General features: G+C 33.8%; 1 protein-coding gene across 6 annotated transcripts in view; it reads left to right on the plus strand.

Moving 5' to 3' along the window:
* The window catches only part of LOC136341119 (diacylglycerol kinase eta), a 118,692-nt gene that overhangs the window by 31,035 nt on the left and 72,522 nt on the right, over positions 1 to 15,135 (plus strand). The window contains exon 1 of one of the 6 annotated variants that reach the window (XM_066285765.1): positions 53 to 195. The exons of the other annotated variants lie outside the window; for them this stretch is intronic. The gene's annotated coding sequence lies outside the window, so the exon portion shown is untranslated. Of the gene's footprint in view, positions 1 to 52; positions 196 to 15,135 lie in introns of those variants that run through there. 6 annotated transcript variants of the gene reach the window in all.

A 15,135-nucleotide genomic window follows, 5' to 3' on the forward strand; every position in this document is an offset into this window, starting at 1 on the left:
ATACCAGAGCGAACTCGGGAGTTTCTCGAAATTCGCATCTGTGCCAGTCGAACTCTGACGCTCTTTCAGAACTCGCCACATCCAGAGCGTATCCAGGCTCGACCTATACGATTTGTCGAACTTACATGCCCGGAATTTTGGCGCGTTTTCCGAAAGCCGCTTCTTTATGGCTGATGGGCTCGGTTAAGGAATAAGGTTAGTCCTTCTTAATAGGGGAATGAATGTAGTTTAAATAGTTAGAAATAATTGCATGAAACATTTTATGCCACACATTAAACTTTTCATGCAAATTTGGACAAAAGCATTGAACTTCATACTTCGAGGGGAAATTCGAACGTCATTTCATCAACTTTTGCATGCCGAAAGTTTCGCTAGGAAATTATTGACTATTTTTCCCACAAGAATTAGGCGGTATACACAGGGATTGTGAAAAATATAGCAGCGCGTTCATAATTTTCGTAAACCTGGTATTTTTAAAAGTTTCTTAAATACGTAAAATTTTATTTCTAAAAAGGCATTTAGTCATCGTTTTCAATTTTCTAATTTTTCGCCCCTGTGCAGTCCATTCATTTTCAAATGAAAAAGTACGCATCGGAGTGTGTCAAATGAAAGGTAATTGAATAAGCTATAAAACGGTGTACTCAGAAGTAAAACTGGATCTACAGTTTCCTTCATAAAAAAATTATACTAATGTCGATATTCTAAAAAGATTTAAGTTTCAACCTTTGTTTCCTGGATAGACAAACCATTCGGATTTCATTTTAAAAGAGATTAAAAAAATGACATTAGCGCTTATAAATTCCAAATCGTCTTCAAAGTAAACATTCTTTTAGACACAAGGAATTTTGGTTTTCGTGTCACAGTTATAGTATAAAAAATGAATTTTTTCATCTGAGAAACAAAGAATTTAAGTTTTAAACTTTTTGAGGTGTGGTGATCGCAAAAGAACTTACAAAGAGGTGTCTCTCGCATTTAATGAGAAATATCCAGACCGACATGTTGATAGAAGTGTGCTTTGTCGGATTAATGAAAAATTTCAACAAACTGGAAATGTGAAAACTGCTCCAAAATATGGAAAACTTCGAAAGTCCGTTGTCAGTCACGTCAGTTAAATTTGACTGATAACGGATTTTGGCACATTTTAAATTCAAATGCCATTTTTCACTTCATGTTGTAAATGCGCTGAATTTCTTTCTCTATTTATCTGTGACGAGATCATGCAATCAGCGGAATGGCCGCCAAGCAGATTTACTTTGAAATTTCCATTATGCAATTTTATTGCATTGTAAATATTTCTGTGCAAACGCTAAAAATTCGAAACTAAAGCTATTTCTCGTGGAAAATAAATCTACTCGATGACCCTTTTTAGGGCATGTGCAACGGTTAAGACATGCCTCTGATCACCCTTTACTTTCCTTTCCTAAAATATCTATGCAAATTTTGTGTGAACCGATTTTTAAACGTCTATTTAACCTTCCCACTCCTCTTTTATTCAGACGGACTATCAATTTTCTAAAAATCTGGTAGGTTGCAATTTAAACCCTCAAAGCATGTAATATATTCGAAACCTTCCTTCAAGCTTCTTTATATTCCTCGAACGTTCAAGTAGGTTTTTGGGTTGAACGTCTCCGAAATAATAAGCAATTTTATGGCTTTTATTTAAACTACATTGTTTATCATTAAAATTCGCAAGATGTGCGTAAACTAACTGAAATGATATAGGCCGGTACAAGCGCTTATTTTCAGCTAAATTGATGTTGTTTCAAATTCTGTAGAGTTGTGTTTTTCGGTACAAATTATGTGTTTTTCTTCTTGGAACGATCCACAAAAACCGGGCTAAGGAGTCTTCCTCGAATTTCAGTGCCTTAGAACCGTGTTTGTACGTCATTATATTTTCCTTATAATTTTATATACATTTAGAATTCCGGTTGAATTAGGATTGATACAGCATATCCTACATGACACATGTTTTCAGTTTCTTAAAATAAATCCTAAATATTTATATGGGACTTTCATTGTGGGATAATTCGATTCCTGCTATTATAATGCAAAATATGACTACTAAATTTGGAATAATACTCATAACATTCCAATTTTATTTAATAATATTTATTATTTATACAATTAAACGCTAAAATCATCCGATATGCAACATCGTAATTATCAGTGTTAAAAAAAATATATATATATTTAGGGACGGTCCAAATAACGTGTCGAAGAGCTTTATATTCTCTTCTACTGTTGTTCTTTGGGGGACTCCGTATAATATCTATGAAGCCTTCTCGGTACTGCCCTTCGGATTTCGATGACGAAGCGCAAAATTTTCTTGCCTAAAAGGCCGTTTTTCGTAAAGTTTTTCATATAGGGAATGGCAGCGTGCACTTTCTTAGCTTACCTCCGCCAGATCTATCCAACACCACGTTATTGAATTTTAAAAAAATTACTTAAAAATAAATTTCAAATATTTTTTAATTTTCAAAATTGATTTTAGTTTCGCAAATATCACAATTCTGCTTATTTTTTTAAAAGGCTTTAGTGTTCCGTTTTGAACATTGTTTAAGTTTAAGAAGTGAATTCTTGGCCTGAAATTGCTTGCAACTGATCTGTATTTTCCGAAAATATACATTTTATTAATATTTCCATTTTTTTTTTAATTTTGGCTGAAATTGGGAGAAACAATCCTGAACGTTTCTCTTTCAGGCATTTTTTATACGAAATTTCACAAGAATGCAGATTGCTGTGATTGCTGAAGCTTCATATGTATATGTAGGTTTTATTTCTCTAAGGGTTTTCGACAAAGTAGAGAGGAAGAAATGCCTTTATTTTTTACCTTTATTCTAAGGCAGTTTGGCTATAACTTGTAAACAAACGAAAATCGGATAACAACATTTGAGTTTTTTTACATTTTTTTTTCATGTACAACACGCTCCTGAAGTTTGGCACGATCCTCCCGACTCACCCTGTAGAATAGGAGATTTTACTTATTAATTGTTCCATAGTCGGGTTATCGGAGGCGTTTTGAACGAGAACGAGAGCGTAACAATCCATTTTATTCGTGTTGTTTCCCAAATTTTCAGTCACTAGGGAGCAACAATAACTGTGATTCTAGGGAAAATTGTTATAATTTCTAGGGGCACTAAATATTAAATAACAAGCAAAGTCGTAACCAAAAGTAAACAATTATATTAGCTCCGAAACAAAGGTATCAGCTCAGGTATGGAATTTAACACAATTAGAGAACTAGGAGTCGAGTGAAAGAGAATTTCAGTGTTGCAGTGAATGTCCGTTCAATTAACACTTGCGACCAGCTTTGTTGCTGATTGAACACAAAAGGTCGAAAAATTCGGAATAATCTAATTCCGGCCGCTGCCACTGGAACTTTTTCAGACTTGTTAAGCTGGCACTACTGTGCCGGAGTAACGTTTCATGTTCGTTTTAGGCCTTCTTTCAAATCGACTTCCTGAATAATGAATAGCGGCTGGATTGAATAAACGAATATATAATATATAAATGTACAAAGCAAAAATTCAATTTAAAATTTTATGAAAACAGCAGAAATCAATAAATCGGGGCCATCTAGGGTATTAGTACCCTGGATGGCCCCGATTTGTTGATACTTTCGTGGTAACTGACATAAGACTTTGTTCCTATTTGTGTTTTTTCACGATGGGGTTCTTCAAGTTCGAATAATTCATTAGGAAGACATTTCACATTTTATCTTTATAAATAAATATTAGATAATCGCGAAGCTGCTCCGGTGAGCAAAGGCTGCACGTGTTGATTTTAATATGCTTCGTGAGACCAAACAATATCTCTCTCGCGTATGGCATCGCTATGTACATTTTATCAATTAAGTATTGTTTATAAGGGTAGTTGTGAGGATTTAAAAAGAAATATCTGTAATTCATAACAGTCTTTGTCTTATTCTATCTTTGTCTTATTCTATTTGCGCATAAGGCCACATCCACAACTGGGAATTGTTGAAACGACGCGTTATTCTCCTTTAGAACTAATTGAGAATAACATTCACCCTTTACTAAGGGCTCGGACGAAGAACCCTTGTTGGCGTTTCAGTACATGAGTCACGCCAGCGTTCCAAAAGGTTGAATTAAGTTAAGTGGTGGATATTTTGTTATTGTCGCTAACTTGTCTTGTTTTTTTTTTTATTATTAATTCCTGTGTTGGTAATTTGCCTAAGTAGTATTTGTTGATGTTTGGCTCCTTTTTACATGTCTGAGCCCTTTTACTCAAGCTTAGATAACCAAGTGTTATCCATGTTTACTGAACAAGAGGCCATATATGGGTTTTTATTAAATTATATATATGGGCTTCCTTTGAGTTTACGCTTTATCGACCATGGTTCCTTGGTAACGATACACGCATCGTTCCACTTAATCCGGCGACCATTATCAAAGGCTCGCTGATATATCAAATTCTCTATTTTTAATATAGATGTGATGCGCTTTAACTCCCTTTTTTGAGGATTTCTTATATTTACACGATTTTTTTTTAAGGGAACAAAAGAATAAGGCAGATACATGCCAGCAAGCCTTTGTGAAAGCTCACGGGAATAAATAGAGCGATGCTTTCATCGTTGCCGAGGTACAATTACCAAGGAAACTTAAAATCAAAGAAAGCGCGTGTAAAAAGTATTGCAACACGTTTATAACTTTCATAACCGCGATATTTTGAAAATTTCTCAAACACGTACGATTTTATTTAAAAAAAAGTAATTCGTGCATTAATTTCGTTGTTCAAAACGTTTGACCTTTTCCAGCTACCCCTACTTTTTATTTTCAAACGGAAAGGTGCCCATTGTAATATACTAAATATATATAAATAATATAAATATAATAAGGTAATTCAATAAGGGATAAAACGGTGTACTCAGAACCAAAATTGGATCATACAATGGATGCCTTTTCATTTGAAAATAACGAGTTAATGGGGGTAACTTGATAAGAGCAAAATTTTTCAACATCGAAAGTAATGCTTTAAACACCTTTTTTGAAATAAAACTACTGGTATGGAAGCATTTTAAGAAATGATCAGATTTATGAAAGTTCTGAACGTGTTGCAATACTACATACAAGCGCTGTATTTTATCTAATGAAAATCGACATATATTCCTCGTTTTTCTATCCTTTTTATGTATCCTAGTAAATGCCCCTTAGAGTAATCACCAAGACAGAAAATAGGATGAAAGAAGACAGGTTAAATTAGGTAAAATGGTGAAGCACGCACCACTTAACTCAAATTAACTGGTATGATGAGTCTCATTCTTCAGCGACTAAGAATAGAATTTCAGAGCGTTTCACAGATGTTGGATGTTCACCTTTCATCTATTTTAGTGAACCGTTATTTTTAGTTTTTACACTTATTTTTCAAAGATTCATTAACAAAAGTTATTCGTCCCAACCTCTGATGAATAATGAATATTATTCTCAGTTAGGTTTAACTCAAACAGTGTGCGATTCCACCGCTCCATCAAGCTGTGTTATGTGTTAGGTGTTATGAACGAGCGGTGGCTGAAGCAGCCACCGCTCTGTCTTGTCCATCAGCATGATTACTATAAATAAAGGGCACTTCAACTACAAAAATGGCAACTGAAAATTAATCCCATGTCGTTTCGTTGGAAATGAAAATCCTTAAAGGTCGCAACAAAATTTATCAGATTCTATGTAACTGAAATTTTAATCAATTTCATTAAAAAAAATCGACAGCTTTGCGTGAATAATTTCTTTGAGGATCCATCCGTGTATACTGGGAATTAAACTCCGAAAATATTCTGACGTGTTTCTTAATACATTCCTTTAGTCGGTAACATTTGCTTGGTTTTTTACCACCATGAGCAAAGACAGAAGTCACACTGAGCAACAAAACTGGCCACTTCTCAATGCTTTTCAGTTAAGTCCATAGGAGTTTTGCACGTCATTGCGATTTTCGTTTTCGCGCAGAAGGAATTAATTTAACTCAAGTTTATCTTCTTGTCATTGGCGAGTTTAAGCAAAACAGCACCTTCGTATTTTCAATGTCTTGAGATGAAAGAAGATAGAATTTTTACTGGCTGTCGGATGGGGCTTGGGACCAAACATTTCTTTATATTTCAAGTTCTACGGTCTCTTGTTGGTAATCTTTATTTCTAATTAAATTTGAGGCCGCTTCGAAACTACGGGGCTGTTTCATGAAATTTTAATCGGTGCTAGTTGTTAATGTGCGAATTAAAAAATATTTAAAGATTGATTTAAGCCTCTAAAATTTAATTTAATGAATTTTTATTCCAAAAAAAAACAACACTAAATTAAATTACGGATCATCAATTTCCATTTTATCTATTAAAGATGACCAATGTCATAATATTTAATTCGTAGCTGCGACTCTAAACACCTTACCTCCAATTACAATTCCTAGTTCTTTCTCTGATGCTCGTTTTTGCCGGTAATAAATCTTTCAGAAGTGCTGTAATTTCTCGACATTTATCAATTTACTCCGCCCCAAAAAGTCACAATTTGGGGCAAAGTTTAATTCTCCTTTAGTCTGGAGTTCATTCTATTCCTCCTGGGAATACCGTTTTAGTCTTTTTTTTTTTAATATCTGGTCTCCAAATCAGGAAAAATATAAGTAAAATCATACACATTAGATGGTAAAACTTTCGGTTTAATTAAATTTTTAATTAAATTAAAAAAAAAATTAAATTAAAATTGTATTAAATCTGCAGTTACATGGTTTCATAATAAAGGTCGAGAGGTAATTAAATTCCATTATATTTCGCAAAATAATGGAAATCGCTCAACATTGAAAACGCCCCGTAAAAAATAACAAACCATATATTCGATAGCGGCCTCAGAGTTATTACAGAACAGAATGTGATAAATCAAGAACACAAAAAATAGAGCCCTCCATCATAAACGCTGGAAAAACTTCTCAATCCTGCCCAAGGGCGGATTCCCTTCTGTAGACGCAGGGTAAGGAACGTGTTATCCTTTAATATCACACCCCTATTTTCGGTTATTTTTCTACACTATTTCGTATTGTTTTCAATGATAGTAGAAACAGATTCTGCCCCTAAGAGCATTATGTTGTTTGAACAAACATTCCAATGCTATTCCAACCATCGTTTCGCAGATTCCGAGCCAAATCGACAAAGGGCCTTTGGAATTAAACGCAAATTTGCGTTGAATCGTTTCATTAAACTGGTTCATGCTAATTGTTATTGTTTGTAAATATCCTTTGAAGTAGTAATTAGACGGCTGCATAAGTGCCCTAAAATTACTCATAATTTTTTCTATGAAAATTTGCCTAAATTTTACGTGTTTATTTTCATATTGTGGTAAAGGAAACCGTTTTTTTCCTTTTTAGTTATTTAATTTGTTTTAATCTCCAACCGACAAAGAGCACTCAATTTCTTGCTCACAGAAAATAATGTTAAATTCATCGAGCGCACCACGGTGACGCTGCAGTCATAATGGACTGTGATACCTATAAGCAAAAAATTATATAAAAGAATTACACTAAGTTTAATAAAGACCCCACGTAAACCTTGGAGAGGCAAATTTATAATAAATTTAAAAAGCATAAAAATAGTTTTACGCATGTAGAAAGCTACAAATAAAAACCGTACAACAGTAAAACATTTCTCAGCAATTGAGATGAAGAATTTCAGGGTGTTTCACATATTTTAGATATTCTTCTTTCATATATTTTAGCGAACTATTAATTTTAATTTTTCTACTCGTTAATTGGTCTCCGAAAAGTTTACGATTTTAAATCGCAGACCTTACCATGAGCGTGGATATTATGCTGACTTAGTTTTAGCTGCAGCAGTGTGCGATCCCAAAGCTTCAGCAATCCCTTCTGGTACGTTAAGAGTTGAACCCAAATAATAATTTTAAAAAAGCTGCTTTCAAAAGAATATTGTATTATTGCATCATATGGATGATCTAACACAGGAGGAAAGTATTCTTAAAACAGAGCTCATAAATTTTAACTCCCGGTCATTGAAATCAATTGATACTCCGGTTTATGGCAATACGAAGTGAGAAACTGTATCCTAACAAATTCAATTATGTTTCCCTAAAAACAATTTTCGAACATGTGTCCACTACAGCAGAATTCAATTACGAAAAGCTTTTGCTAGCTTCAAAGGGATTTAGTAACTTTTTTCCTACAAATTCCCAGTAATTCTCCCTAGGCATGCAGCTGAATGTTTTATGAAGGTTTCGAGATTAACCAGTTAGTATAAGATTAAATTTACCTCACGTGATTGGTTTTTATTTGGTTGCAAATCAGCATATAAAAACAAAGCAAACTACAGGTTCTAATTAAAATTACTTACTTCCTTATGTAACTCTTTTCTGATAAAAATGTTATAAACAACGATATGCACGTTTTGTTTTTGTTATATGAGTTAACAGACGACGTTTTTGAAGAAACAATTTTAGCAAATTTTTTGTTTAGATTCAGTTGAGAGTCCATTAACCCTAGCAGAGTCCTGGTCGAGGCAAACTGAAGAAAATTTAATTTCACAATTCTCTATTTTAATCCCAACAGATTTCATTTGTCACGTAAAAATAAATCTTCCAGGTTTTATGACAAAATTATCATACAGGGTGAGTCAGTTTACACTAGCAAGACAATTGCATTCCATATAGCACCTTATTTTAAGTTCAATAAGTCATATAAACATATGTTGCAAACACTTGATTTTTAAAATTTTTCCCCACATAGCCCCAATAATTTTTAAGATAATTTATTAAAATGTTTACCCTTTGTTACCTATGACAGCCCACAATCCAATAATACTACAATAGACAAAACTGTAAAAGACAAAAAAGTTTCTAAATCGAACGTGGAATCCAAATTTTTGAAATTAAGCGGTCAGTGGCGCACTACAAAAAAGTTTTGAAGGATGAAAGGGTAGATGACCGCCTGAAAAATATCACCGCGTAGGTTTTTAAATCATCTGGACATGTCACAATCTGTGGACACTCATGAGTAATAAACAATAAGAACTTTAATAAATTATCTTAAAAACTGTAGGAGCTATAGGGAAATACAAAAAAAAATCGAACCCTTTGGCATCCTGTATCTCAAAAACGAAGCGTTTATTGACGCATATTTATATGGCTTACTGAACTTATACTGAGGTACTGGATGAAATGCCGGAGTCCTGCTGATATAAACTGACTCACCCTGTATAGGCGCAAACCATATTTTTTGAAAACATATCGAGTATCGAAAGAATTTAAAAGACGAAATAGTCAAGAAATAGTGCAGCTTCATGCTACTTGCATGTAGATATTTTCCTTTGAACACAGAGAATGTTGACTAATCAGGTATCTTCTAATCTATTTAAAGACAGCTCGAAAATCTATGAATCAGTACGGCTGGAGACCCGGGAAATTTATCAGAACTGGCATTTTAACTTGTTGATTTATATTGCAAGTATAGTTTGTTCAAAACAATATATAATTCTGAAAACTTTAGTGAATGTTATTTAATATGGGAAATTGGAGGAGTTACCCATGATGTGCAATAACAGATTTTTAATTTTTTTGTGCAGCAAGCAGCATGTTGAAAAAAGACCCTTTCCTAACTAGGCGAAGTTCTGCCGAAACGCATCAAAATTGTTGAAACTAGTAATTATTTTACAATTATTTAACTACGAAATTTCAATTTTCAAAAGAATTTTCCCAGCTAGTTTTCAAAAACAAAAAATTCTGTTTTTTGAAGCCACTATAAGCTTTAAAAGGCATTAAGTTGAACATGAGTTGAATAACTGTGCGTTACGTCTTCTCGCATTTTTCTTAAGAGAATGAAAAAACAGGTAAATAATGGCACACATGTAGATGCTTACTTACCTAGTCCGCTATCCTAAGTAAAGTGGTATTCCTGCAAGCATTTGCAAGATGAAAGTAGCGCTTCTACCTGCATAAAGAATTACACATCGTGCGCGTCGAATCCTCTTTCACCACTGCGTACACATTATCGCGCACATGCTCTTAGTATAAATACGATCGACCGTCCATTTGTCGCCTCAGTCATCGTCGAGAAATACGATCGATCACTTCTCCCGATGCTTCATCCACTCTGACAATGTCCACCGCAAATGTAGACGGAATTCGGAAAATTTAGACGAAGAAAATTTATTTTAAAAGCGGAAAACATTTCTGAATATAATCAATAGGGTAATTTTTGTTTTAAAATTGACAAACAGATCTAACAGTCTCGAGAAACACTGCTCCATTCAGTGTATTGTAACGTAATCACAAAGTATTATTCGACGACTAATTTAGCAAATTGAACCTATGTGCGTCATCTTAGAACTAAGGCCAAAATCATACCCTAACATCATTCTAGAGAATTATGTCTCCATTTAGCGGCTTTGCCCATCAATATGAATTCAGAGGCTTTAAGCTCTTGAGTCTAACTCAAGCATACTTAATGCAAAATCAATTAACAGTGAAAAGTTCAGAACAGATTATCAGCGCTTAGTGTTATAACTAGTTTGCACAACTTCAAGAACGCTGAGAGGCGCTGGACAAACTTGTTCTAATACATTTAATTCCGTTACTATCTCATCGACCTTGACTCATAAAATATCTAAAGTGATTTAGTACACAAGTTTTTGGAAATTCCAAAAAGGAATTTGATGAGGGAAACGTAGAAAGAAAAAAATTGAGGTATGACATTGATGATTTTCTTGGTTTCTCGTGTTGAAATTTGTGATGTGTGTGGAGATAATTTAGCTCGTAAAGCATGATATTTACCCAATAGAAAAGATATTGTGTCGTCGGCCATATTGACGAACGTCGGTGCCGATCAATGCGTGATTGATAGAGTAACACATCAATTTACCTTTTCCATAAAAATGGTCCCCATGTCGTATTTGGGTCGACGTAGGTGATGGTTAATGTTCAGTTTCTCGGCCTGAGCCATAATTCTTTACAAAGCACCCTTTTCTATCCACAAATGTGGAACGGGGGGGAAGGGGAACCGTAATTGAATTTAGCTATCTGGTTATCGTTTTATTATACTTAACGTGAAGTCGTTATTGATTTGCTCGTACAGTTTATGTTGTATGCAGCGCTCTTAAGTGCAGTTATACAGCACATCACAAAATAAGTGGATAATTGGCAGATAATTTAAACGAAAAGTGTGGACCTTAGCTGTGTCAGAGCAATTCGACAAGATTAAATCGAAAAAATCGCAGTAGCTAAACGATAACATAGAAATAGCCGTTTGTTGATGTGTTCAAATAACTAGATATATTTGAAACCGATTAACATTTCACCCCTAATCAATTATTAAAAATATTTTTGCCACAATAAAATCCATAACAAACAAAATGGCCCTTTCAAATTCAAGGAAATTAAAAATTTAAATCTTTTTTTTTTATTAAAGCCTAATACACAAAGGCACAAAATGCCATTTTTTCTTTAACTGCAAAATAAACTCTTTTTTTACAAAACTAATTTTGTATAAAAAAAAAATTCCATTAACCTTACTAAAACCAAAAAATACTGTATTTACTCAACAGACCACTCTTTATGTGATAGTCAATTAATTTTTCAAACTACACCTATTAAACATTCTGTTTAATGCAAATAAAACTCTTCTTAAGGCATTAATTTGTCTTGTAGAGATATTTTCCAGTGCATCTACGTTACGGCTTATTTCTCTTTATAGTGAAAGCAACGGGCGATATGTACATATTTTAGAGCTGAAAGCGTTTTTAAACTTTTTATGAAAAACTACTTTCAAATCTATTTTATAGAAACCATTTCAAGTTACTAATATAATTACGAACATAAGCCACGTCTTGACTCGATATCTTTTGCTTAAAATCCATGAATGTTCAAGAAAAACACTAAATCTGCAGCGATATGTAAGCTAAAACCTTAAGTAAATTAAACCGTAGAATATCAATTACAGAACACAGCAAATTAATATAAACTCAACGCAAAACCACATGAAATGGTGGATATTTTAACAAACAAACAGCAAAAATGTACGTGTTTTACAGGTTCCGCTTAATTTATTCTCAATTTCTCCTCTTGTGTCGTAAAGAAGAGCAGTGCCCGTGCTCATAAAACAAAACGGAAAATCAGTCGAAACTTTAATAGATTGGAAATAAATAATGATAAATTGGTTTAGTATAAATTAGTTGGTAAGAAATAATTTATTATAAATAATTTACCGGTGAGGTGCACGCAAAAATGGCGAAAGTGACGCAAAATCCGCATGGGAATATTGAAGAAACAGATACCTACGTCAATGGAACGTAGCAAATCCCTCTTAATGGCGGTTAAATAATAGGTGCCTATCTAAATTGATCATTATACGTATAAGCCCTTTATCTAATCAATACCAACTGTCCTGAAACAAGGGCGTTATTGATTGTAAAGCTTAAATGCATGCCTACTGATGAGTGATAAACTTAAACTAAGGAAGTTTTCATAACAGCCAGGGATTATATCCCAACAACTAAGCCATATTTAAGTCGGACACCTTAGAACGAAAGATTTCATTTAATTTTAGGATCAACTTTCAGGAAAGCCGTTACATGTTGGAAGTTTCCAAAGAAGACTTCAAGAATTTAAGATTTCCTATTTATTTTTAAAGAAGGTAATTTAGCGCTCTAGAGGCTTTGGAAGTGATAAGAATTCGGGAAGAGTCTGTCACTTGCACGTAAGCCATACTTGTAATATTAAAGATGAATAACAGCTGCCCGTTGAAACTGATCTTTTTAGGGAAAGTTTAAATACTTAAGCAAAAAGTTTCACCTTTTCAGGACAACTTTATGTAAAAATGATAAAGTCACGTCAAGGAATGTAAGTTTCAAGGAAAACTGTTCTTAGTTACGTTTGGAAATTTTGCGCTCTCGACGATAGGAAGTGTCCAGGAAATCTACTTTCTGCGCAATAAACGTTTAAGATTTACAGAAAATTTGCGATTATTGAGCGTTTGGTTATTTAAGTTTTTTCTTTGGAAGGTGCCTGAGGACTGTCTAAACAAAGTCAAATCGGCACCTCTATTTAACTCAAACTACACTGGTTTTCTCAAAAAGGTATAGATAGATTTTAATCGCAATACACCATTTAACGTGGTTTAACAAGACCTTTAATTTGACGTGTCACTTGGCCTATGTTTAAATTTTTTTAGATCGGCCATTTTGCATTACCGGTGACGTAACATAAAAAAAAAAAAACAAAAAAACGAAGTCAGAAAATAGCATTTATTGTTTGTAACTGAACTAGTTTTTTTTTGTAATTATCGGCGTCGACTACAGTGAATTACCCAGTATGAACATTCGGTGAATATTCTCTATTATTTTCAAATTTTCTGTGCCAGAAACATGTGGAACGAAATTATAAGTTATTAAAACGACGAACTTCAATGAATTATGGATAAAATGGAAATCGCCTTTTTTCAATATTAAAGTCGGAACAACAAAATTGGAAAGTCTTGGGTATATTTGCCTCTTGTGCCTTTTCATTACGTAGATAAATGGAAGAAGATTTTTCTGAAAATATACTGCCATTGAAAGATATAATCGTTAATATATTGCCTAATGAAGGTCTCAAGAGAGTGAAGCCTTTACGACAGAAATAATTGATTAACTTATTGCAAGTCACCTCATTTTTCCCTATTTTCCACAACAGTTTCGGTGGAGGCCTGAAATAGTTTAATAAAATATTTAGCTAACAGAAATTAAACTATATTATATACACCCGATTCCAGGAGGGGTATTTAACCCTCACCACATCATCCAAATCTGTTGTCATCAACAAATGAAAAATTTAAACGTAAAACTGTTTCTGCTTTATTTGTTTCGATGAAGCTTTAAATTTTCATCAAGTATTTATTATAGTCATTAAACGAAAATCGTTCAGATAGTTTAGAAGAATAAATCTACAAAATTTATGTATAAACCTGAACTGTGTATGCACTTTATAAATGATGCGAGAAACATTCATAACCTCTCCCTGTAGGACGATTTTAATCAGAGCAAAATGGGCGATTTTATCAATAGGGCCATAACAGTTATGGCTCATTAAATCAGCTTTAGTCCTGACCTGGTAAAATCGAATTTTTTAATTCCCGGAAAGCTAAAGCTGGATAAATAATAGTAGTAATTGATGGGCGTTCGTTTAATCAATTTTAATGTACATTGTCAACTCACAGTTTTATTTTCTATAGCGGTTTACCGCTCTTGTTCGAAAAAAAATAGATATAGATCTTTGCATGTGCGTCATACATACGAATCGTATGCATAAAATCAATTCAAGGTCAACATTGAATATGACCAGTGGCGTCTCAAGTTTAATTTTCTTCTTGATCTTGATTTATTCTCTCTCAGTCGGGACGTCCTCCGCGGCTTTGCTAAACTTGTCCAAATCTCTTTTATCATATTTTTTATAACAATTTTTCTACTTACTTTTCCTTAAGTTGCTGCTCGCGTGAATTCTTTCGGTGCTCGTCCTTCTTGATGATTTCCAATTGATGTTTACTTGATATCTCATGTTATGGGCAAATAGTGAAAGCGAAGATTTGCGAGTTCTACATTAGACGTTGATAGTCAAATTTCTTCAATTTTCTGTGTAGATACTTGAAATATAACTCAATACTAAGGGATTATGTATAGTACTTTTATTTATCCGCTCTAAAAGCCCTTTTAGCTAACACAAAGGCGCGAAGGATATCAGTACCAGTCTTTCTCCACCAATTTAATCGAATTTCCGGCAGCTGCAATCGCTTTGATGCCACTTTTGTATACAAACTCATTGTGACTATTTGTTTCTCTTTACGCTGCTGCTACAGTATCTTTGTCTTTCAAAGATTTATTTTTAGGGGAAACTTAAATAGGCCAAACTGTATATTGCGATCACGCGGGGGCTGAATCGGTTATATTGACACAAATTGCCTTGTTTTTGTCTTAGTGCAAAATAACGAGATTGATTTGATTATGATAATAAAATATTTTGATCTTCGTACACACGGCAATAGAGCTTATCTTCCTAAAATTTGGTAAGGAAAGAGAGAGAAGGGTAGCTATCGAAAGCTATAAGGGAGATATGCGAGGGAACTAATAAGGATCTCGCCTCCATGTTAGAGCCCATGATAATGGAAATT

The sequence above is a fragment of the Euwallacea fornicatus genome, chromosome 9 (assembly GCF_040115645.1).
Source record: "Euwallacea fornicatus isolate EFF26 chromosome 9, ASM4011564v1, whole genome shotgun sequence".
NCBI classification, from domain to species: Eukaryota; Metazoa; Arthropoda; class Insecta; order Coleoptera; family Curculionidae; genus Euwallacea; species Euwallacea fornicatus.